The sequence below is a fragment of the Taudactylus pleione genome, unplaced genomic scaffold (assembly GCF_031769625.1).
Source record: "Taudactylus pleione unplaced genomic scaffold, aTauple2 ptg000519l, whole genome shotgun sequence".
Classification (NCBI taxonomy): Eukaryota; Metazoa; Chordata; class Amphibia; order Anura; family Myobatrachidae; genus Taudactylus; species Taudactylus pleione.
In genome coordinates, this window is record NW_028284921.1 from 665,547 (window position 1) to 691,385 (window position 25,839).

At 46.2% G+C, this 25,839-nt stretch overlaps 1 protein-coding gene across 5 annotated transcripts in view; it reads left to right on the forward strand.

The window, feature by feature from the left end:
* The first annotated feature begins 23,725 nt into the window (after positions 1-23,725).
* NSUN7 (NOP2/Sun RNA methyltransferase family member 7) overlaps positions 23,726-25,839 on the forward strand; it is a 97,132-nt gene continuing 95,018 nt past the window's right edge. For 2 of the 5 annotated variants that reach the window (XM_088450537.1, XM_088450535.1), the window contains exon 1: positions 23,726-23,833. The gene's annotated coding sequence lies outside the window, so the exon portion shown is untranslated. Of the gene's footprint in view, positions 23,834-24,978; positions 25,059-25,839 lie in introns of those variants that run through there. The other 3 variants (XM_088450538.1, XM_088450539.1, XM_088450536.1) reach the window with 3 other exon arrangements.

Consider the following 25,839-nt stretch of genomic DNA (forward strand, 5'->3'; position numbering starts at 1 on the left):
ACCCATGTTGCTGCTAAAGTATATACGCAAAAAAAATTCTGTGATTGACTACAGTAACGTATTCTCACCTGCGGCAAGGTACAGTACATTGCATTAAGTCATAGCCATTTCTACCATGTATGAGTTATTGCTGTACCAGTTAGAATTTGATTCAGCTTTTCTGAATGTAGATTTAAATGAAGATATTTATTGGGAACCTCCTGAACATTATAATGATGACATATTTCAAGATTGAAAATTCTATTTATTAAAGAAAGCATTGTACAGTCTGTAGCAGTGCGGCCGCTGTTGCTACGTTAAGTTAGACATAGTACTTTTGCAAAGTCAGAGATTTACGCTAATGCAAATGCAACTGCATTCTCCCACAGATTGCAGTTACTAAAATATGCTAATGCCTTTCAAAGCTTAGTCGAGCATAAAGACGCCCACTGCTGCCTTCTCATAACCGTCTGGAGACGTACAACAACATAAACATCGTTACCATCAATGCACATCAGGCAGTCAGGCAGCATCTAAGTCAAGTCTGACCAGTCGCAAACACTACAGCTCTCTTTACACGCAGAGAGCTCTCATGCTGTGAAGGCGATCACAATGGCTAATTTATGCACGCCCATGAAACACCTGCGTTTTTATAACCAACCCCCGTTACCAGCCCCAAATGCTGACTGCCTGTCACTCACTTGTGCGTGGTTCCTCTGTACAAGCGTATTCGCAATGCATTCGCAGCGCATGCATAGTGCAGCTTTTGCACATTTGTAAATGATCGCTCGATCCTCGAGAATATCGGCAAAGAATAAATCTCTGAACTAGGCCCTTTGCATCATTGTTGTGTATGTGAATTACTTGATTCTAGCAGTGTCAAGCATCTGTTATAGCACAAGTTCAAGTTGAAAGACTTAGGGGTAAATTTACTAAGAATCGTGTTGTTCCCGATTTGCATTCTCAGGTGAAAATATCACTTTTTTGCAAATTGGGAATTTACTATCATTAAAGTCGGGTGATTTCTTCATCGTTTGGGGTTGAAATCGGGTGGTTTAATGCCGCAAATTCGTCCGTTTTGAACAATAGAAATTATATCACCATCAGCTCAATTCGGAAGTACTTTACACTTATTTCAGCCAAATCGGGACTTTACCACTATTCGTTTTGCTAAAGACAGCCGTTTTACACTCAAATCGGGGACTCAATAGAAGTTTTAAATGCACCACTTCCAGAGCTGCGAGGTGCCATCCAACATACGAGGTATGTCTATTAAATAACGAGACTGATTAAATAACGCATCTTTATTTATTGGTATTACAAATGTAATGTTTGTCCCCTTCAATAAATACATCGCTGTAGTCTTGTTTTCCACTGGTGGAAGGCATGGAGCAAATCAATTTCTGTTAGTTGTTTCAACATATCTGCCGTTTTCTTCTTTACAGCATCAACTGATTCAAAATGTGTCCCTTTAAGCACTGATTTAACTTTTGGGAAAAGATAAAAGTCGCAAGGTGCTAAATCGGGCGAATATGGAGGATGTTCAAGTGTAGTAATGTGATTGTCTGTCCAAAACTGCTTCACAGAAAGTGCTGTGTGAGCAGGCGCATTGTCCTGGTGAAGAATGAAACCATTTTTCCACAGTTGCGGCCGTTTCTTTCTGAGTCTCTCTCTCTCTCAGCTTTTTCAAAACTTCCTTATAATAATGCTGGTTACTGTTGTGCCTTCTGGAACCCATTCTTGCAAAATTACACCCTTGATATCGAAAACAACAATGAGCATTGCTTTGAATTTTGACTTGCTTAGCCGAGACTTTTTCATTCTTGGTGATGGTGTTTTCCAGTGCACTGACTGTCTTTTGTCGCTGAATCTTTTGTGCCACTCAAACACACGCGCACGAGACAGGCAGTCATTCCCATAGGCCATAGTAAGCATTTGAAAACATTCTGTTAGCGTTTTGTGCAATTTTGCAAAAAAATTCAAATTGACACGTTCAACTTTTAAACTTGGCATTTTTTCGGCACTCTACAGAAAACACAACCAAATGAAATTGCGACTCACAATCAACTGAACAGCTTAGAGTGCTGCTGCTTGTCAGGCAGGTTCAGACAAGTTCAGGATTACTATGTATGCAGTTAGAACCGGCTCTGACTGCTTTGTTTACTAGGTGGAATCACAGTCTCGTTATTTTATAGACATACCTCGTACACAAATCAGTGTGATTTTTGTATGTTTTCTAAAGAAACCTGCATTTTTAGGGTTAATTTTATGAAAAAAATGACATAGGGTCCCCCCCCCCCCCAAAGGCTAACCAGCCCTTGACTGGTCAGCCAGGCCTTGTCCCTAAAATTACAGGGTACAAAACTAGTAGGGTTCCACCGTAATTTAGGAACCAGCACCAGGCTGCAGGGCCAGTCCTGGTTTTCATTATAAGGGGAAAAAATGCGTAGGGGTCTCCCTATAATTAAAACCAGCACTGGACCCAAAATTACCGGGGTGTAATTCCACAGCCAGAAGACCCTATTACTGGGTCTCCAGGGCCAAAGCATTATCACCCCAAATCGGTCAGGCCAAGCCGGGGATCTCAGGGGAGGTGTGGACCCCCCAAGAAAGGGTCCCCCCTCTCCCGAGCACCCCAGGCTTGGTCTGAAGCAAGTAATAAAGTGAAAAATAGATGTAAACTATTGTATTTTATAGTGCAACTACAGGTATCAGCATGCCTGCCCTTTGGCACTTGTGGAACTACAAGTGCCAGCAGGCGGCTGGCACCCATACCTCCACTGTAAAATAAATAGTTAAATAAAGACAGAACACACACACCTTAGATAGTACAAGTTTATTACACACATATATCAATCATACATATTTACCTGGACCAGCCGGTCTGTCCACTTCTCTAGTAGTAATCCGTGAGGAATGACCTGCAAAAAAGATCGTTTACTCACCTACATCCTGGCGCTGGTCTCCGTAGTATCCAGGGTCTTTGCAAAATAAAAAAACGACACCCAATCCATATACTTTCCATTAGCAGTGTATGTGTGTGATCACATACACCGCTAACCGGCTCCCGACTGTTCAGTGAGAACTGTCCAGAGCCGCCAGTCAATCAGCGGCTGCTACCTGTAGAGCGGCCGCTGATTGACTCCGGCTCCTGACAGTTCCATAGAGCGGCTGCTGATTGGCTGGCGGCTCCTGACTCACTGACCAGCCCACGTTGGCAGCGCTTGTCCTGTCCCGGCTGGCTGAGCTTGTTTCACAGGTGCCTGTACAGAGGTCTGGGTGTGCAACAGAGATTCAGCTGGGAGCGCGACTTTAGGCCTTGTGGTGTCTCTAGCTGGCAGCGCATTACTGCCAGAAGGCGCGCTTGCAGGAACACAGGCCTTGTGGTGTGTGGTGTCCAGGGGGGGGAGAAGGGGCATGTCCTAATCGTGGGGGCTTGGCCACACCCCCTTAGAAAAAGGGGAGCAAAAAACATTTTTGCGGCACTGCGCACTGGGAAGGGGACGCCGTGAGCCCCTCAGCCCGGCACATAGCCAGTGGGGGGCGCGATCAGTGTGATCGCTCCCCCCACAGGCATAGGAGACTGCTGTGGCTGCTACCTAGCAGCTGTGAGCAGTCTCCCAGTGCAACCCAGCACACAGCTGTGTGTGCTGGGCTGCTTTGTTGTATTTGGGAGTGTGGCGTCTCTCCCCAGTAGCGCAGCGGGTCTTCACATGATGCTATCACTGTTGGGCCGCTTAATATGTGTATTTTGGCCCAGACTGTCAGACCGCATAAAATGTGCATTTGGGCCGCATGCGGCCCGCGGACCCCATGTTTGACATGTCTGGTGTAGAGTGTCACAGTACTGTGCAGATACACAGTACTTAGCTCATGAGGTGAGACACTTAAATCATACTTACCGACTTTTCACAAATCCTCTCCTGCTCTCAGCTTCAGGGGGCGGGGTCAGACTATAGCCGTCATTAGGCCCCACCCCCTTTACAGGAAAAGACCACGATTTGAGTCCATGCGGAGGGTGCGATGCTAAATGGAGCGATTAATGCCATTTTACCACGTCCCCTTCCTATGGACCAGCAAATTTCTCTGAAAATCTCCCCATCCTGCCCACTTCACTAGGAAGTGGGAGGGATGCAGGTGATCTGCCTACTCTTTCGGGGGTGCAGGGGGCTACCTGAAAAATCGAGAGCCTCCCGCAACTCTCGGTAGAGTAGGAAAGAATGAACGAAATAACGCTGTTAACACCTACAATACCACTATTCTACTTAACGCTGATACTGCTGTGTTATCTGGTACCCTGTTGATTCCACGTAATCCAGCATCCTAGTTAAGGAATCTCTGTGTGGCCTAACAGTCACATTCCACCTGTCACCTATTGTGACCACCACCGTAATAGGCTATATCAATACTTTTATGCCACATAGATGTCCTCTAATTCAATATTGCACCATAGTAGTGCCCAAGTTTATTTTATTCCCAATAGTAGTGCAGACAGGTTATAATATGCCAAACAGTAGTGTACTACTTTGTGTAATGCCCCACGGTATTGTCCTAGCTCATTTTATGCCCCATTGTAAAATTAACTAGGGCACTAGTATAGAAGAGTAAGCCCATTTTTAACTTACCTTATAGACTGCTGTCTCTCCAGCTGGTGGCTCCTCCATCCGTCACATAACTGGTGCTGACGTAATTATGTCAGTGGGGGAAACACATAGGATCTGCCAGCAGACGTGACCTCAAGCTGGTCTCTTCCACCAGTGTTTATGCTCATGTGAGCAGGGAGCAGGGGAGGTGGGCCCCTAAGCCTCCAGGGCCCATAGCAATGGTACTCAGGAGCGTAGAGAGCCGTGCCAGGCCCGGGGGAAGGGGACTTGGCCTAATCGCCGGAGGCGTAGTCACGCCCCCTTAGAATAAAAAAAAATAAAAATGTATGCTGCGCTGCACGTTGGGAAGGGGGGGCGCTGTGAGCCCCTTAGCCTGTCACAAAGCCAGGGGGGGGCACGATCAGCGTGATCGCTCCCCCTCACAGGCATAGGAGACTGCTGAGGCTCAGCAGCCGCGAGCAGTCTCCCACTGCAGCCCAGCACACAACAGTGTGTGCTGGGCTGCTGTGAGGTAGCTCCTCTAGCAAGCCCGTGCCCAGGTAATTAGTACCCACTTCCACCCCCTCTCAATGCCCCTTATGGTACTCCCTGCACCCACTATAGTTGTGCTCCTGCCTTTTTACCTCTGACTTGCTAAATGCATGACAATACTGTATCTAAGTTGTTTTAATTCCTATGTTAAAGCTGCTGCTAGATGTGTTTGCATGAATCTAGGGCATTGCACTGTCCCAGGAGACATATTGTGCTGCTTCTTCTAAAACGTAAGCTAGTAGGTGTCATAACTCATTATAAAAATTAATGACCTTATTATTCTAAAATCTAGTATCAAATTTAATATTCATTCTGTTTGAGACACTAGCAAACATTTTAACAGAAAACTAGAGAGCTTGCATGAAATTATTGCTCAATATAAAGGCACAATTTACAGCCTGCTTTAAAGCTTCCTATTACTGTGTCAGTTTCACTTATATTATACATTGTAATCGTAAGAAATAATACAATGCAAAGAAACCAAGTGGGAAATTTACTAATCCCCTGTTTATTTTTGAGTTTTCAAATTGCCACAAATATCCACACATTGTTTTCATCCCCAAAACGCAGGATTTACTATACTACTGTTTGGAGAATGAAAATTCAAACCATGAGCAACGTGTGGTGGTTTGAAGAACCGTCAGTCACATGTGGATTAGCATGCTGCTTGGTAGAAGAGGCAAATGTAATAATGTTAACCAGATAAACCTTCCTCTCCATTTGTAACAGCCTGTGCTACTCAGCGTCCTGCTGGGTCATCTAGGAAAGGTGCCTGACTGAGCAAGCAATCGAGCCCCCAGATCTCAATGCTAAGTTCAACTATGCCCTTCCTGGTACCCACTGAATTATTGCACAAGAGCACCCACTACAAGTGATGGCCCCTTTAGAATAAAAATCTAATTGTACCCCCTTAGTGACATTAAAATAAAAACTATGGGCCTGATTCAGAGCAGCTCACTATTTGCGGTCGTTTGTTCAAAAAAAAGGGGTGGCTATTCAAAAGAACCGTTCGCTCTTTGCGGTCTGTTGACGCCTCTAAGTCTGAGCAAAACTTGCGGACGTAATTTTGAAAAAGACGTCCCCTGGCCGCTCGCACCATATGTCATGTCCGCTATTTATTAGATTAATCGAGTACATCGAACAGCTTCTGAACTGCTCGCTATTCTTGTGGTTGGTTTTTTCAACCGCTATTTTGCGAGCAGTTCTGCCTTTAAAAAAACCAAGTGACGTGGTCAATGATGCTGTTGTTTTAATTATGCACACCCATAAAACGCCCGTTTTGACCTTTAAGCACGCCTGTGTTCTGATCTCCAATCCCCGTTTTCAAGCACCTTCCCCTGTTACCACCCACATACGCCTCCTCCTGTCACTCAAAATAGCAGGCATTCGCTATATAGCGAACAAACGATTTTCGGCCGCACTAACTGGTTCGCGCATGCGTATTACAAACAGTACGCATGCACAGATGTGCGAACATCGCTCGGAACGAGCGTACTGCCGCTTACGAGCGGCTCTGAATCAGGCCCTATGTCTCCTTAATCTTAATATTGCTGATTTGAGTTCCCTTAATGATAATATTGATAATTTTCACCCATGAATTTTATGAATGAATAATTATTTTGTCCCCATACATTTCTTTAATATAATAGGACCCTTCAATTTGTCTTTAGTGAAGAGAAATTGAAGAGCATAAAAAATACTTGAAGGGCGTAAAAAATACTTAAATGGAAACATAGGCCCTCATTCAGAGCCGCTCGCTAGTGGCCGTACGCTCGTTCCGAGCGATGTTCGCACATCTGCGCATGCGTACGGTTTTTAGTACGCATGCGCGAACCAGTCAGTGCGGCCGAAAATTGTTTCTACGCTATATAGCGAGCGCCTGCTATTTTGAGTGACAGAATGAGGCGTATGTGGGTGGTAACAGGGGAAGGTGCTTGTAAACGGGGGTGTGGAATTCGAACGCAGGCGTGCTTAAAGGTCAAAACGGGCGTTTTATGGGTGTGCATAATTAATACAGCAGCGTCATTGACCACGTCACTGGGTTTTTTTTAACTCAGAACTGCTCGCAAAATAGCGGTTGAAAAAACCAACCACAAGAATAGCGAGCAGTTCATACGCTGTACGATGTACTCGATTAATCTAGTAAATAGCGGACATGACGTATGGTGCGAGCGGCCAGGGGGCGTTTTTAACAAATAAACGAGCGTATGTTTTGCTCGCTCGTTCAGACTTAGAGGTGTGAACAGACTGCAATTTGCGAACGGATCATTTGAATAGCCACCCCTTGCTTTAGAACGAACGACCGCAAATAGCGAACGGCTCTGAATCAGGCCCATTGTCTGTTCTTGGTCCGATCATAAGGGAAAAAACTAAAACAAAGAGATGAATATACAGCAATCTCCCATCATCAAATGAGTTAATGTCTATGATCCCGCCTACTTAATAGGAAACTAGCCAATCGACAGCTGATTCTCAGAAGTTAAAACTGATTTTAAACCTGCAGTTTACTAACTCTGAACTAAGGCCCTCATTCAGAGCAGTTCGCTATTTGCGGTCGTTCGTTCAAAAACAAGGGGTGGCTATTCAAATGATCCGTACGCACATTGCAGTCTGTTCACACCTCTAAGTCTGAACGAGCGAGCAAAACATACGCTCGTTTATTTGATAAAAACGCCCCCTGGCCGCTCGCAACATACGTCATGTCCGCTATTTATTAGATTAATCGAGTACATCGTACAGCGTATGAACTGCTCGCTATTCTTGTGGTTGGTTTTTTCAACCGCTATTTTGCGAGCAGTTCTGAGTTTAAAAAAACCAAGTGACGTGGTCAATGACGCTGCTGGATTAATTATGCACACCCTTAAAACGCCCGTTTTGACCTTTAAGCACGCCTGCGTTCGAATTCCACTCCCCCGTTTTCAAGCACCTTCCCCTGTTACCACCCACATACGCCTCATTCTGTCACTCAAAATAGCAGGCATTCGCTATATAGCGTACAAACGATTTTCGGCCGCACTGACTGGTTCGCGCATGCGTACTAAAAACCGTACGCATGCGCAGATGTGCGAACATCGCTCGGAACGAGCGTACTGCCGCTAACGAGCGGCTCTGAATGAGGGCCTAAATGTCCACCCAATTTTTTTTTCTTGTTTTTTTTGTACAACAAATGGAATGAACACAGCAGAGGGCAGTGCTGAGCCACAGTGCTTAAAATGCAAACACAAGTGAAAGAAGATCAAATTGTTACGATGTTACTGTAATAACTCAATCAGGAAGCACCCTTCTCATTAGAAAGGAAGTCTTCATTTAGAATGACCTAAAATGGTCATTATTGAAATCTTTGAAAGTAGCAGAATTATAAAAATGAGAGGCCTCTGCTATCTGTTACCCATCAGTCTTTACAACCTACAGTATATTACATCAAAATTTGGCCCTGATTCAGACCCGCTCGCGAGCGCATAGCGCTCGCAAGCGGGTCGATGGTCGGGCAGTGCACATGCGCAGTGTACGCACTGTGCATGCGCGAGCCCCGGAGCGAGTGAGAACTTCACCTGCTCGGGAGTCGCAGCAAAATAGAACGGCTATCGATGTTGATCGACAGCTCGCCCCGTTTTGTAGGCGAGTCGGGGGGGTGGCTGCACAAACGGAGGCACGCCTGCTATTAGAGCAGGAAGTTCACTGGGGCTTGTGGTGGACGAGACCCTACCACAAGGGTCTCGTCGCAAGCCTGATGGTTGCGATAATCGCGACCATCGCCAGGCCGCCCGCACAAGCTGTGGGTTGTCACCCACAGCTATGCGAGCGGCCTGGAGGCAGATTTATTTTTTTTTTAAATCCGCCCTGATTCAGAGTGAGCGCTCACAAATAGCGAGCGCCTCTGAATCAGGACCTTTGTCATCTTTTGTGATATTTATTTGACTGAAAAAAATGCATTTTTAAAACTTGATAATGGTGAAGACACCATTTTGCAAATAGAAAGATTTGGACCCAACATACGTTGATTACATCCCCGGCCCCCTGTTCCGCCAGCCCATCGCAGCAGTGGGTACCATTGTTTTGGGTAGCACCCATCTCACACTGCGCATGTCAGTCTCAGGACAGACCATAGTGTTCTATTATACAGTATATAAACTATACCACTAATTGAAATATTTATTTGAGAGATAAAAGGCAATAACAGAAGGTCCAACTCTTTGTCACAACTGGAATAAAGTATAAGCAATACATTTTGAACAAACAAATGCGTATTTCAGTAAACATGTATAAATGTGTACTTGAACAGAAAATAATTAAGTTTACAGTAAAATAAAAGTATATATATTTACTATTTTTTCCTGTAATGCTCTGTACAGTATTTATAGTTTCCTTTATTCAAATATATCACTTACAGTCTCATCTCTGCTGGATTTGGGAACTGGTTATGATAACACCTTATGAGATGTAATTTCCATCCTGCTATGAAACCATGAGAACCTCAACTCCCATGATGCTACAAGAGACACCCTGCAGGAATGTAAAGTAGAAATAAACAGACAGCAATAACAGTGTTTACAGCATTTATATTTATATAAAGGCCCCCTGGATGGCGGATTGGATATAGCCTAATCAGTTATATCAGTATAGGATGTGAACTGATCATTACACACTCACATCCTAGGCAGGGATAATCTCCTTAGCCAGGTAGGCTTCAGCTCCTGTAATGCCAATTACATTGTATTCTGTATTTGCATCAGGCTAACAGAGTGGCACTGATGCCATTATTGTGCTGACCTCCTCTCCGATACCTGGTTATCTGCCACTTGAAAAAAAGAATATAAATGTTCAGTATAAAATATTATTACGATATTTATTATAAAGCTAACTTGCCCTTTTTATTTTAGAAACTGCATTGTTATGATTAAACATTTTTCCTGTTTTTTTTCTAAGCATCCCATTGCATTCAGTCTTCATCTTTCACTTGTCTATTAGGTCATCAGAATGTTCGCAGCATAGCCAATCAGATAATTAGAATGTTCATAGCACAGCCAATCAGGCCATCGGAATGTTCACTGCATCATGTGTGATTATGTGAGGATGGGGCTGGATGAGACAGGGGCTGTGTCCTGATGTGAAGAAGCAACTAAAGGTAAACGGTGAGCCACAGACTGTGGGCCTGATTCAGCAAGGATCGCAAGTTCTAAGACGTGCGCTAACTAGCTACTGCGATCAGGATTGAGATCGCAGAGTGTACGCAGACCCATCGCAGAGTGATTGACAGGAAGTACCGTTTGTGGATGGTGACGGGGAGGTCAAGCAAACGTTGGGGTGCCAGTGCGTCTGAATGCCGTTACAGGGGCGTGCGTAATTAAGCCCCTGTGACGGCATACGCAGACTGAGCTCTAGATACCAACAGGAAGTTTAGCAGTTTGTGAGCGAGGTCTGACCTGCCTTAATTGTGAGTGAGGCTCCGATGGTACTCGATGGTACCAATGTTTGCGCAGACTTGCAAGGTATTATGAATGTGAGTAAAGGGAAGTGGGCGTCATTATGTTATGCTGCGGTGCAGGGCTGTAGCTAGGGTAGTGCGGCCGGTGCCATCGCACTGGGCACCACAGGGCAGGGGGCGCTGTTTGGGCCTGTCAAATTTTTGTTTATTATCATTCTTGCTTGTAGCTTCCTCTTATTTCATCCCCATCATCTCCTGGCCTCTCCTATCTCTTCCCTGGCCCTTCCCCATTAAGCCATGGCCCTTTTTTGGATGCATTATGTCCCTTTGAAAAATGAGGGGGGCGCCAATGCTCTTTCTGGCACAGGGCACCAAAAAGTCTAGTTACGGCTCTGCTGCGGCGGCATTGCGATTGTAGTCATTTGCATAATTTCACAGCAGAATTGCGTACACGCTTGCTTCCGCGATGGCATCAGCGATCCTTGCTGAATCAGGCCCTGAGTGTTTGATAGTGCTGGGTATCCAAATATTGATATGAGGCTTTGAGTCCTGTCACACAGATAGAAGACGATTGCTGTATCAAAAGCACATACTGTATATGAAATAAAGTTTATACGTCCAACCTGTTTAATTATGTTGGATGGTAGTTAATCCATAAAGGGGGTAGATCTAGGTAAAAGTTCTGAACCGTAGCGTAAAAAACAGGAGGAAAATTGCTAGTTTTCTCAATTAAATATTTGGCAACATGACACAGTATGTATTATACCTGATAATTTTCCTTTAACACCATATAGCTGGAGTATCACATGACTGTAATATGACATTATGAAGTCTCTTTGTATTCTATGCTTTGTATGTCCTCATACACCTTTGCTCTAGGGGGGTGATTCAGTAAGGATGGCAATTGCAAATCTGTACGCAGGCAGCCTTGCAATTACATCCTTGCTCTTATGCAAATGCAGCAGGAGGTGTATAACACCCCTGCTGCATTTGCGATCCCAGCACTGCGACGGAGGTCGCAGGCTGGGATCACTATCGCGACTATGGTGGACGGTGCCGGACTTTAGCTTACTTAGGCTGGCTGTCTTGCAAGCCCAGGATACTGCGTCGGTTGACACATTCCCTGGGCTTGCCACTCCCATGGGGAGGACACCTCCCCCGTTTCTGAGAACACGGCTAATCCCGCCCCCGCACTGCCCATTAAATGCCTCTGCCTGTCAATCATGCACAGGTGAGTTAATCCATTTTGCTGGGTCAGTAATTACCCCACCTGCTTCCACAGACAAAAATCCACAAAACATGACCTGTTAAGGCCCCCATACATCAGAGATTGATTGCAGCAATTGTGCAATTTACAATCGATTGTGTATAAAAATCTTTCCCTTTTTCAATCGATTGTGGCAATTCTGCAATCTGCAATCGATTGAAAAAGGGAAAGATTTTTTAACACGATCGATTGCAAACTGCACGATTGCTGCAATCAATCTCTGATGTTTGGGGGTCTTTAGTTGTACTTGAGGATTGTTGTTGAAAACCCCTGGTTTAGTACATTCTAAAAAAAATGATGGCTAGAACCTGATTGGTTGCTATGGGCAACACATCTGGTAGTGCTCTTTAGAAGGTTTGATAAATCTACCTGTATTTGTTCATTAGGTCATTGTAATGTTCACAGTGCAGCCACGTAGGAATGTTCATAGCACAGCCATTCAGATAATCAGAATGTTCATAGCAGAGCCAATCAGATAATCAGAATTTCCATCACACAGCAAATCAGGGCATTGGAATGTTCACAGCATAGCTAATTAGGTAATTGGAATGTTTGCAGCATTGCCAATTAGGTCATTGGAATGTTCATAGCACAGCCAATAAAATCATCAGAATGTTCATAGCACAGCCAATCATGGCATCAGCATAGTCAATTAAGTCATCGGAATGTTCACAGCACAGACAATCAGATAATCAATATGTTCAGAGCGCAGCCAATCAGGGCATTAGAATGTACCCAGCATAACCAATCAGGTAATTAGAATGTTCATAGCACAGCCTGGAATGTTCACTTCATCATGTGTGATTAAGTGAGGACAGGGCTGGATGAGACATGGAGGTAGATGTATGAAGCAGTGAAAAGAGTGGTGAAGTGTGCCAGTGGAGAAGTCAGGGGCGTAACTCCCAGAGACAATGGAGGTGACAGCCTCCAGGCGCCAAGCCATGAAGGGGCTCCTCCATCTATAGCAGTGATTCCCAACCTCGGTCCTAAAGGCACACTAACAGTCCTGGTTTTAGTGATATCCATGATTGTGAACAGATGGTTAAATCAAAATAACTGAGGCACTAATTAAGTCTCTTGTGCTCAAGTATGGGTATCCCTAAAACCTGGACTGTTACCAGGGCCATAGCTAGGGTAGTGCGACCGGTACCATCGCAAAGGGCACCACAGGTCAGGGGGCGGTGTTTGGGCCTGTCAAATTTCTGTTTATTATAATTATTGCTTGTAGCTTCCTCTTATTTCATCCCCAGCATCTCCTGGCCTCTCCTATCTCTTGCCTGGCCCTTTCCCATGAAGCCATGGCCCTTTTTTGGGTGCATTATGTCCCTGTGAAAAGTGAGGGGGGGCGCCAGTGCTGTTTCTGGCACAGGGCACCAAAAGTCTACTTACGGCTCTGACTGTTACTGTGCTTTGAGGACCGTGGTTGGGAACCCCTGATCTATAGCATGTAAAGCAGCATATGTGTGGTTCACAGAGAAAAACGAGTGTGACCGCTGATCTTCCACTGCTGCTCTGCACCCGCTGCTGCTACAGCATTGATCTGCTCTGTCCCAGCAGCCCCGCTAACCTGCAATATGGGACAGGAAGGGTTCCACCTGTTACCCCTCAGCGTGCACTGCAGCAAGCGACGGTGCACTCACCACTGCTGCTAGAGAGAGAGCTGGGACCCAAGAAACCTGTCTGATCTCCTATCCCAGGGACCACTGGTACAGCGAGCCATCCGCCCAGTTAAGGCAGGTCAGACCTCACTCAGGAATTGCTAACTTCAGCACATGCTATGAGGCCTCAGGCTGCGTATGGTATTGCAGGGGATAATTTATGCACGCCCCAGCAACGGCGTTGCAACGCAGTGGCACTCCTGCGTTAGTCCGGCCACCATCCCGTCACCACCCACAAATGGCACTTCCTGTCAATCATTGGGGCGGGGAGGCCGCAAACTCTAACTTGCCTCCAGGCGACTGAGATGAACTTAAGCCTGGGAGGAGTTACTCATGGCATAGGCAACCAATCAGCTCCTACCTATTATTTTATAGAATGCAACCTCAAAGCTAATTGGTTGTTGTGGGCAACTTCTTCACTGGCACAATTCTCCACTCTTTTCACTGCTTCATACATTTACTACAGGGACACTGTCCTGATGTGAGGAAGCGACTAAAAGTAAGTAGCAAGACTGAACGTTTGATGTAAGATGCCCCCAAATATTGATATCAGGCTCCTGTCATACAGATGAAAGAAGTTGATGGTATCAATAGCACCTGTATGAAACAAAGTTTATACATAAAACTTCTTTATTTGTGTTGGGTGGCAGTTTTTTTTTTTAAAGCCATCATACTGTGGGTGTAAGTTATCAGTCAGTCAGTTCTAAAGAGGACAAGTGGAGGTGTTGCCCAAAGTCACCAATCAGATTGTAGCTATCATTTTATAGAATGTACTAGACAAATGATAGCTAGAAGCTGATTGGTTTCTATGGACAATTGCTCCACTTGTCCTCTTTAAAAGGTTTGGTAAATCTCCCCATGTATATCCATAAATGGATTATGGTGGGTACACACTATACAGATATATAGCAGATGATGGTTATTCGTACACACTGAACAACCATCATCTGTGTCTGCCCGCAGGTCCCGGCGACCAGGGGGCATGTCCCGCCCCCCTCCTCGCGACTGCCACTGTGTGTGTAGAGACGGTCTGCCGACCGCCTGTACTCACCTGCCGATGGACAGCTATGTCTGCAGACATATCTATCCATCAGCTGTGCAGCACAGCCAATGCGATATGTCGGTGAATGCCGACATTCACCGACATATCGCAGGTACACACTGCCCGACGGGCAGCAGAAATATTGACCGATCAATTGATCGGCCAATGTATTTGTCAGTGTGTACCCTACTTTAGACTGTAGGCAAAAGGACAATTGCTAGTTATCCTAACTATATACTGTATATTGTAACATGACACAGTGTATACATTGTACAGATGTGTCCACATACATTATCCTCTGTGCGCTTCAAGTTGCGCCACACATAAAGCGGGAGCGCCATGTAACTCGGCAGTGCCAAGCGTTTTTTGTGCGTCATTTTACCTTCAAATGTGTCTCATTCGCATAGCGATGTGAATATTTAGCACAAGCAGCTTCTGCTGATTAAAATGATATGCAGTATGCTCTGTGTGCAACTGCTGGTGTATCTGCATGCTAAACACTATGTTACAGTGTTACAGCCGCTGACACTGTAATGTAACATTTCACATGCAGATACACCTGCATAATTGCCCAAGTTAAATAGATCTAACACGTCCTTAGTTGTCTGATGTGTCATTTTTTTTCCTGCTCCAACTGAGGGCCTGATTCAGAGCCGCTCGTAAGCGGCCGCTCGTTCGCTAGGAGCGATGTTCGCACAACTGTGTGTGGGTCGTAATGCGCATGCGCAAACCAGTCATTGCGGTCAGAAATCGTGCGCTCGCAAAACAGCGAGGGGCTGCTAATTTGATTGACAGAATGTACCGTTTGTGGGTGGTAACAGGGGAAGGTGCTTGAAAATGGGGAGTGGAGATCCGAATGCAGGCGTGCCTAACGTTAAAAAGGGCGTTCAATGGGAGTGCATAATTAGTAAAGGAGCGTCATCGACCACGTCACTTGGTTGTCTTTTAGCCTGAACTGCTTGCAGTGATTGCGGTAGGAAAAACCTACCACAAGCATTGCGAGCAGTTCAGATGCCTTTCAATGTACCCGATTAATCATATAAATACCGGAGATGACGTGTGATGCGAATGGCAAATGGGCGTCTTTACAAAATAGCGAGCGCATTTTTCATTCGCTCGCTCAGACATAGAGGCATCAACAAACCGCAATGAGCGAGCAGTCAATTTAAATAGCCGGCCCCTTTTTTGGAACGACCGTCCACAAATAGCGTCTGGCTCTGAATCAGGCCCTGAGTGTCTGTCTAATACTGGGAACATACCTGAGCAGCAATGGATCAACCGGCCGCCCGATGGGCTGACCGATCCAACCATTTGGTGAGTGTATGCACAAACTATATTGTGCATACACACTTACCATTATGCCGCCCAACATGTCTGGCCACAGGAACCGGTCGTGACGTCATTGTCGGCAGTTCCTAGACCAGCTCATGGGTGTCTTTTTTGAGACTAGTGCATGACTAGACTGAAGCTAGAAAGAACGTGCAGTCACGGGAAGTGGGCGTGCCTATGATTGCAGTGGGTGTGCACTAGCAGGGCAAATGCAGGTGTTGTAGTTTGGGGTTTTCGTATTTTCACCACACTGTATACAGTATACAGTATATATATATATATATATATATAGGAAAACACCACCCAAGGAATTTGGACTGGGAACTATCTACAGTACAGTGGGCCTGATTCATTACGGATCACAAATGCAATGGTGATTACACACGCAGTTCATCTGCAATAGCAGACCCTCCAACATGACCCATTCCATTAGGTACAACATGTTGTGCTCCCGAACTTCCTTCTTAATGTATGATTGCAGACACCTGTGGTGAAACACCATTCTCATCAATTACCTAGCTCAACACAGGTGACTGCAATCAGTAATTAGGTGGGAAGTCCAGGAGCAGAGCATTGTGTACCTAATGGGAGGGGTCATGTTGGAGGGTAGGCAATAGTATGCTAATCCATTGCGATCGCTATGCCGCCGCAGCACTACACAGGGACGCCCACCTTACGTAATGTTTAGCTAGACTGTGAAACCATCGGTACAATTAAATACAATCACAACATCACGCGCACTTGCACAAGGTCTGACCTTACTCAGGAATTGCTAACTTCATCGCACGCTATGAGGCCTCAGGCTGTGTATGGCATCGCCAGGGCCGCCGTCAGTGGGGGGACTGCGGGTACTGGAGTCCCGGGCCCGGACCCTGGCTGAAGGAGGGGGGCCTGCCTGCTCTTGCCACTGCACGGCCTGTAGCCCGTGAACAGAAGAAAAAGGTCCAAAGCCGCCGGCGCCGCTGTTACTGGCCGCCGATCCGCTCCTCTACCAACCTACATGATAGTCACCCGCCTGCCCCCTAAGGTCAATAAAGTTTTCTGGATTGAAGTCGGCGCGCGTGACGTCATTACGCCGCGCCACTGGAGGAAGAGCCTGTGGTAGGAGCCGCAGATCGAGAGGAGCTGGAGTAGCCAGCGTCTGCAGTGTTGGGGAAGAGGCAGAGAAGGAAATAAGGTAAGTGAAATCAAAAAGCTGTGCACAGTGGGCAGAGACTGGCTATAATAACGGGGGCGGGGCACGGGGGGGTGGAGTGGAAAAAAAAAAAGCTGGGCAGAGACTGGGTCCAATAACCTGGTGGGGGGACCCTTGGGGCCCTGCCTATTTTGTCAGTCCCAGGCCCCACCATTACTGATGGCAGCCCTGGGCATAGCAGTGGACAATTTATTCACGTCCATGCAATGGTGTTCAAATGCACTGGCACGCTTGCGTTTCCCCAACCACCCCCCCGTCACCACCCCAAATAGCACTTCATGTCAGTCACTCTGCGATGGGTCTGCGTAGTCAATGTGATCGCAGTCCTGATCACAGTGGCCAGTTCGTGCACGAGCACTGCGATGCATACGTATGTGCAGAACGCAACAATCGGCCGATTGCGAGCGTATTAGCAACTGCGATCCTTGCTGAATCAGGCCCGGTGATCCCTTATTTGAAAGGTAGGTTTCAAAAAGTCATTATGCTTCACCAGATGAGGGCTGTGAAGATTATTTACTGATGGTATGACTCTCTCTGGGACTGATGAGCTGTTGGATCTTTATCCCACATCTGTTTGTCTCAGGTTTTTCAGAGACAGGTAAGGACAAAGGGCCTGATTCAGTCCCGCTCGCGAGCGCACGGTATGGGTCTCCCACCAAAGCGGGGCAGCTGTTGATTGTGATTGACAGCTTGCCCCGTTTTGGAGGTGGGCAGGGGGGGTGACTGGCCAAACGGAGGCATTCCCGAAGGAACGCCTGCTGTTTGGGAGCGGCCCCACTGACATCACGAGTGATGTCAGTGGTGAGCTTCTGGCTCTATTAGAGTCGAAAGCTCACTGGGGCTTGCGGGAATGAGACCCTACCACAAGGGTCTCATCGCAAGCCCCGATGGTCGTGACCATCGCTACCATCACCTGGCCGCTCGCTAAAGCTGTGGGTGGTCACCCACAGCTATGTGAGCGGTCAGGAGGCCGTCTTTAAAAAAAAACGGGGACGCCCTGATTCAGAGCGAGCGCTCTTAAAGAGCATCCAGCTCTGAATCAGGCCCAGATTTCCCTCCTGCCAGGCTTGTTCCCATGGCTGCTGCTAGATCCTAGTTGGAGAAAGTACCTCTCTGATGTTGCAACCACGTGACCGCTTTGGTAGCGCTGGACTGCTCCAGTGTTACCATCCACGCATAGAGGGGGAATATATTTATGCGGCGAGTGTAGCGAGCCAGCGTGCCCAAAGAGTGGCTAGCAAAGCGAGCCCGCGATGGGACACTTTTGGCTCCCCATTTGGATTCTTGCCCCTCCCCCTTTAGTCGCGGGTCACGTGGGTGAGACGTCAGAGGTCCTTTGCAGCACCCTATAACCGTTCTCATGCCCTGTTTTCTCATAAATGCGACTCCTCAGTGTTACCAAATGCTATTGGTCGCCAGAATAACATTAGCTGATTGGACAAAACTCAAATGCCTAAATCTGAAATGTTCCTGAAAGTTTTGGCAGCACAAAACATGAAGAGATGACCCACCAAATCAAGGACTGAAAACATGATTGTGAAATTATTTGGTTGTGGATTATCTAATAACTACAATGATAGCGGTTACTAGAATATGCTCCATATATACAGCAGCATTACCATTAACTTCATCAATTTAATGCAGGGGTGTGCAATAAGCGGCACTCCAGCTGTTGTTGAACTACACATCTCAGCATGCTTTGCAACAGTTTTAGCATGGCCAAATAGCAAAACTGTGGCAGGGCATGCTGGGGGGGCCGCTAAATGCCCTCCCCAAATTTAACGTTTAAGTGCTTTTCTTTGTGGAGCCACCCTGTGGCACTACTCTTAATCATTTCCTCTCCTCGCTGTACTATACAGGATAAGTAACTGGTAATATATATGTATCTTGTGTTTTTTAAGAACAAATGTAAAGCATATTGATTCGTATGTGACGCCACTGATGTAATTTACCACACCGTAGTACCCCTTAAAACACTATGCCACATAATAGTAGTGCCCATTGTACAATGCCCACAGTAATAGTGTCCCCTATACAATGCCCACAGTACTAGTGCCCCTTATAGTAGTTCCCCTTATACAATGCCCACAGTAGTGCTCCTTGTAGTAGGCCCCCCTATACAACGACTACAGTACTAGTGCCCCTATACAATCCCCACAGTAGTAGTGCCCCCTATACCGTGCCCACAGTAGTAGTGCCCCCTATACAACAATGACATACACACACAAACAGTACTTACCTGAAGCCCTGCTCCAGCACCCGCCGCTCTCCAACAGCTCCTTGCTCTCCCAACACCCAATGCGTGTGCCAGAAGGTGGAGCTCAGGAGTGAGCTCCAGTCTCTGGCTGCAGGGAGAGTGCCGTCAGGCACCCGCTGGTAACAAAATCTCAGTGGGCGTCTGGCATATGAAGAAGGCAGTGGCACCGCCTATCCAGCCAGGCTGAGTGGCGGAACTAGATTTCTCAGCGGGTGGCTCAGTCCTTGAAGTGCCGGTCTAACATACCATTGTATACCGACACACTTTGCGCACTGTATATATAATATTCTAAGAACGTTGTGGGCCTGATTCAGAGCTGACCACACTGGCGATTCCGTACACAGATCGAGCGATTGTTTGCAATCCCGCATGCGTAAGCTGACTGCACGTATGCTGCATTCGCATTGTGATTACAGACGCACAAATGGGATACATCGCACGGTGATTGACAGGTTGCAGCATTTGAGGGTGGTAACAGGCATGGCCGGTTCTATGGTTACGCATGGTACGCGGCTGCGTAAGGCACCACATAGTGAAGGGCATCGCGGCCGCGACCATGCAGAATTATCAGTGGCTTACTGCGGTGCAGACTATGTCTCTGTGACACAGCTGCACCGCGCGTGTAGCGCTGACCAGACGGAGTTCGGTCAGTGCTACACAGTGCCAAACACACAGCCGCCGGTGCCGGCAGCTGCGTGTTTGTTTCAGCAGCTGATGAGAGTCTGTCAGACTCTCATCGGTTGCTGCTGCTCCCACTGTGGGAGCCATCTTCCGGCTCCCGCAGTGGGTAATGGGAGAGACTTCATGACGTCATGAAGTCTCTCCCATAATGCAAAGCGGCCCTGGAGAATGGTCGGGAGTAGCTGATAGCGGCGGTGGGAGCAGGAGCGGGAGGTTCAGGTGTTTTTTTTTTTTTTATTACGTCTGTCTCTACTGGGGGGGGCTACAAGGGGGGATTACTACTGGGGGCACTTGAAGGGAGGATTACTACTTGGGCACTTGAAGGGGGGATTACTACTGGTGGCACTAGAAGGGAGGATTACTACTGGGGGCACTTGAAGGGGGGATTACTACTGGGGGCACTTGAAGGGGGATTACTACAGGGGGCACTAGAAGGGAGGATTACTACTGGGGCACTTGAAGGGGGGATTACTACTGGTGGCACTAGAAGGGAGGATTACTACTGGGGGCACTAGAAGGGAGGATTACTACTGGGGGCACTTGAAGGGGGGATTACTAATGGGGGCACTAGAAGGGAGGATTACTACTGGGGGCACTGCATAGGGGGACTACTGCTGGGGGCACTATATAAGCTTACTAATGGGGGCACAAGGGGCACTGCACAGGGGGGACCACTACCGCGGGCACTGCATAGGGGGGGCGCCAAAAAACCTACTCGCTTACCAAAAAATTTGGGCTAGGGCCGGCCTTGGTAACAGGGAGGTGGTGAGAATAAGGGAGACGTGCCTGTACGTTTGAACGCCGTTTTATGGGCGTGCATAAATTAGCCACTGCGATTGCATACGCAGCATGAGAGTCCTCTGCGTGGGAGGAGAGCTGCCGAGTCTGCAGCTGATTAGACCTGCCGCAAGGGCAAGATGGACATTCGATGTGCGTCGATGTTACTGATATTTACGCAGGTATGCATCTTCACATACAGGTAAGGAGGCAGCAGTGGGCGTATTTATGCTCGGTTGATCCTTGCAAACATTAGCATCCCATTAGTACCAATCTCTGAACTGATTTTCATGAAAACAGCATCATTCTGTAGTGGAAACTCCTAGAAATAATTAGCATTTTGTTTCATCTCGAACCGTCAAGTTAAAGCTGAGCAATAAAAAAACAAAATTTATTGACATCATCAATGCAAGAGATAGGTGCGGTGCCATGCGCGCGGGGTGGGGAGAGAGGTGCTTTGGGCCCACATTCACGTGAATAGGATAGGCTACATGGCAGTCTGAGATGGACGCTAATGGGATTTTCACGCAGATCGACCGGTTGTTTGCCATCGCGCATGTGTGTAAGCCGCACTGCACGTGTGCAGCGATCGCATTGTGATTATGGACGCACATGAGAATCCATCGCAAAGTGAGTGACAGATAGTCAGCGTTTGGGGGTGGTAACGGGGTGGTTAGAAAAATGCGGGCGTATCTGACCATTTAAATGCCATTACATGGGCGTGCATAAATTAGACCTTGTGATCTCCAACACAGCCTTAGAGCCCTCTGCGTGCCAGGAGAGCTGCCGAGTCTGTGGCAGGTCAGACCTGAGGCAAGATGGGCGCTCGATGTGCTTCGATGTTACTTATATTTACGCAGGTAAGCGGCGGCGTAGGCATGTAAGAAGGCAGCAGTGGGCGCCCTTATGCTCAGGTGATCTTTGGTACCATTAGCATATTTTCGCAGTTGTGTTTCGTATGAAAATGCAGCTGCGATTGGATTAGCATCCATCTCTGAATCAGGCCCACAGCACACAGTGACATTGGTGTGAGCGGTGGGTGAAGGCGCTGCTGCCACCACTCTGTATAGCGCTGCTGGTCACGTGGGCTACTCCCGCAAAAGGGCCTCTATGCAAAGCAATAAAACTATAACACCTACAAAAAAAAAATTGGCAGTATATCTATAGTATTGTTTATATCTATAGTATTGTTTATATAAAATAAATAAAAAATCAATTTGGTCCACACTCACGTCATTGTAGTAAATGCTGGGGTGACTACCCATAGAGCAACAAAGTCCTCATCAACACAAAAATGCAAAAAAGGGGTGCATGCACCAGTCTTCACAAAAATGGTTTTAATGCATCATAGTGGTTACAGCATCATATCGACGTTTCGGCCCCACACGTGGACCCTTATCATTATAAATATAAATATATATGTACAGGGCCGTAACTAGGGCCTGAATTTTCCTATTTGTTATCATTATCACTTGTAGCTTCCTCTTCTTTTATCCCCAGCATCTCCTGGGCTCCCCTATCTCTTCCCTGGACCTTCCCCATGAGGCCACGGCCCTTTTTCAGGTGCACTATCCTATTTAAACAATGAAGGTTGTGGGGGGGGCAGCAATGCTCTCTCTGGCACAGGGCACCAAAAAGTCTAGTTATAGCTCTGTATATATATATATATTAGGGACGAGCGGGTTTGGTTCTCAGAGAACCGAACCCACCCGAATTTCGGGGATCCAGGGCTCTCAGCCAATCAGCGTTAAACCCACTTAATATGCACACAGGAAGCAAAAGAAGATGGCACCCGCCATCCCCCGCTGTCTGACACCGCCGGCACCCCCACTGGCGGCATCCCCCGCTGCCGACACTGCCGCACCCCTGCACTGCTGCCCCACGTACTGAGGACATCATCAGCGACCCCCACACTGCTGCTACTCCCACACTGAGGGCATCCACGCACAGCAGACACTGTCAGCACTCCTGCACTGAGGACACCGCTGGCACCTCTGATTTGCCGACACCACTGGCATCCTGCACTAAGAACACTGCCAGCACCCCCACACTACTGCCCCACGTATTGAGGACGCCGTCTGCGACCCTGCACTGCTGCTACTCCCACACTGAGGGTATCCAAGCACAGCCGACACTGTCAGCACTCCTGCACTGAGGACACCGCTGGCACCCCTACTCTGCCAACACTGCCAGCACTATGCACTCGGGACACTGCCAGGACCCCCACTCTGCCAACACTTCCGCATTGAGGATACCACTAGCACTCTCGCATTGAGGACACCGCCAGAACCCCGCACTGCCGACACTGCTGTCACAGTAAGTGCTCTATTGGTGTATCCAATCCACACTATATAACACACTGAATCTGTGTTGGAACTTGGAAGCTGAACTGCCACATGTTAGTGCCGCCCACTGCTGTCGCTTAGTCAGCCAGCTAGCTGGATGCAACCTTTTCGCCTTAACTAGATTAAATAAATAATATTGTGAGGTGGGCAAAATTGATTGGAAATGACTGGAAATAAATGTTATTGAGGTTAATAATACTGTAGGAACAAAAACAGGCCCATTTTATGTGATTTTAGCTGTTTTTATGATTTTATAAGAAAAAATCCAGACCCAGAACCAAAACCTACAAACAAAACACGGAGGTGAGGTTTTGGCAAAATCAATCCAGATCCCAAACCAGGGGAGAACCAGAACCAAAACCAAAACACGAGAGTCGGAACATCTCTAATATATACATATTTATTTTATATATATATACCCTAGCACGCAATTCCCTGGCAGCAGCGACTGTATGGTCCCTCGCTCCGTGCCATGTGGTTACACAGACCACGCCCACTTGATGCCCCCCCCCCCTTCCCCCGATAACGCCCACTGTGCTATCAGTCTATGGGGCGCACAGCTGGTTGCCATGGTGATTCATCACTGTTTATCACATAGGCACCGCCCAGGTAGCCGCCCCCCACTGTCCCAGCAGCAGGCTGCCACTACCAGCTCCGTCCCGGATCAGTGGGGCAGAGCATGATCACCGGTCCTCTCCGCCTGGCTGTGATCCACCTCGGGCAGCTCATCGGCATCGCAGCAGGTAACCACAAGCCTCAGCATGGCAGCAGATAATGGGACGTGTAGTACCTCCACAGGTGTAGAGCCAGCAGTATATGTATACACTCCGGGAGGGGATGTGATTTCTCTATATAGGAAGGGATCTGGCTGGAAGCTCAGACTGATATTATCTGGCATAGTAGTTATTCACTCTGATTGTATTTTATATCCTATAGAAACTCCAGCCATTTGTCACAAGACCCAGCATATCATTACTCTTCCTGCACAGCATGCCAGCAATATGGTTATTTTCAGTCGAAATAAGCCACCCTTGGGGACCGGAATTGGGGAACACTACTTTAGGCAATAATACACTATGGTGTTAGGATGGTAACTCACTGAAAAGTATTTTACTTCATATAGGAAACTGTCCCATTTGCAGGTGAGATCTGCAGACAGTATTAGACAACTAATCTACTTTAAATGTCATTTTAAATTCTACAACTATTGTAAACAATAGTGGTGATATAAATTGAATATTACATTATTGTTGATAATACCACTAAAAAGTAACTTTCTCCTACCTACTTAGTTTACACTTTTTTATTATTTTGCATATGTAGATTTGTAATTTATTTAGTAGGGTCTTTTACCACTTTCATCAAATTTACATTTAGCTGGGATATACGATATGGTTAGTTTTCTTTATTTTCTCCCTTATTTTTTGTTTTGTCTTATTACCAAATGTTGTGCCCAATAGGATGTACAGGATGACTTTCTTGGACTAAGGAAACTAAAGTCCCATGGGTCTCCCTGTTTTGTGTTTTCAAAAAACTTGTGTCCCATAATTTTGACTACCAGAAAGTGCTTTTTAGATATTTCATCTTCTTTAAATGGGTACACACAAGGTAATACATGATGCCTGTATGCTTATAGAATCCTATTACCACCTGTAAAAAGTAACATTTCCCTTGGAAGAATGTTATATAAGGTTTGATCATCTTGTAAATTTCTTATAATATCTAGAGCAGTGATTCCCAAACTCTGTCCTCAAGGCACACTAACCGTCCTGGTTTTAGTGCTATCCATGAGTAAGCACAGATGGTTAAATCAAAATAACTGAGGTACTAATTAAGTCACCTGTGCTCAAGTATGGCTATCCTTAAAATCTGTACTGTTAGTGTGCCTTGAGGACTGTGGTTGGGAATCCCTGATCTAGAGACACAACTCAGGACATGTAGGACTGCTATGTTGGATAAGTTCCATAGGTGCTAATTCTACTTGAAAATTCAGAACAACTCTTTGTATTAAGAGCCTGCATTTTTTTTTGTTATATATAAACCTATGAGAAATAGCTGTAATTTAACTTGTCAGCCTACGTAAAAAAAAAACGTCAAAAGATACACAGCTACTGTACAGATTTTTTATTACAGTGTCATGTATGGGACAATTCATTCTAATTCTGTGGGCTTTATAAATTAGTATTTAATGACGAAAAGTAACTAATAAATGTGTATAAACCTATCATGTTCTGTAAACATGTCATGCATTAAGTGAATCAAGATTCTCAACTTTCTGCTTTTCATATCTGTCCCTCAAGTCATACTTTTGTGACATAGTTAAAATATTGTGATAAAATGAAATCACAAAAAGTATGATGAACCAATGCAAATATACATATACACACATTTATAATATATACATATATTTAAATTTATATTTAAATATGCATATAAGATATTTCACCTGTCTTCGCCATAGCCTATTTTTAAAAGGGAATTCCAGCTATACCATAATTTAGCATTGATGGATTCCATATGTCAACATTAGTTATAATATGTTTTTAGACCCAATAATTATCATTTCTTATTGCCCCTTATCAATAATTTATTTATTTATTTATTTATTTTTTAACTATGTGAAACATAATTTTACTTACATTCCCTGCAAGAGAACTTCACAGTCCTGCAAGAAAAACAACCAGCAGCAGGGAGTGAGCAATCCTAAAGATCACCCATCACTCACTCCTGCCTGGGAGGGTGCTGCACT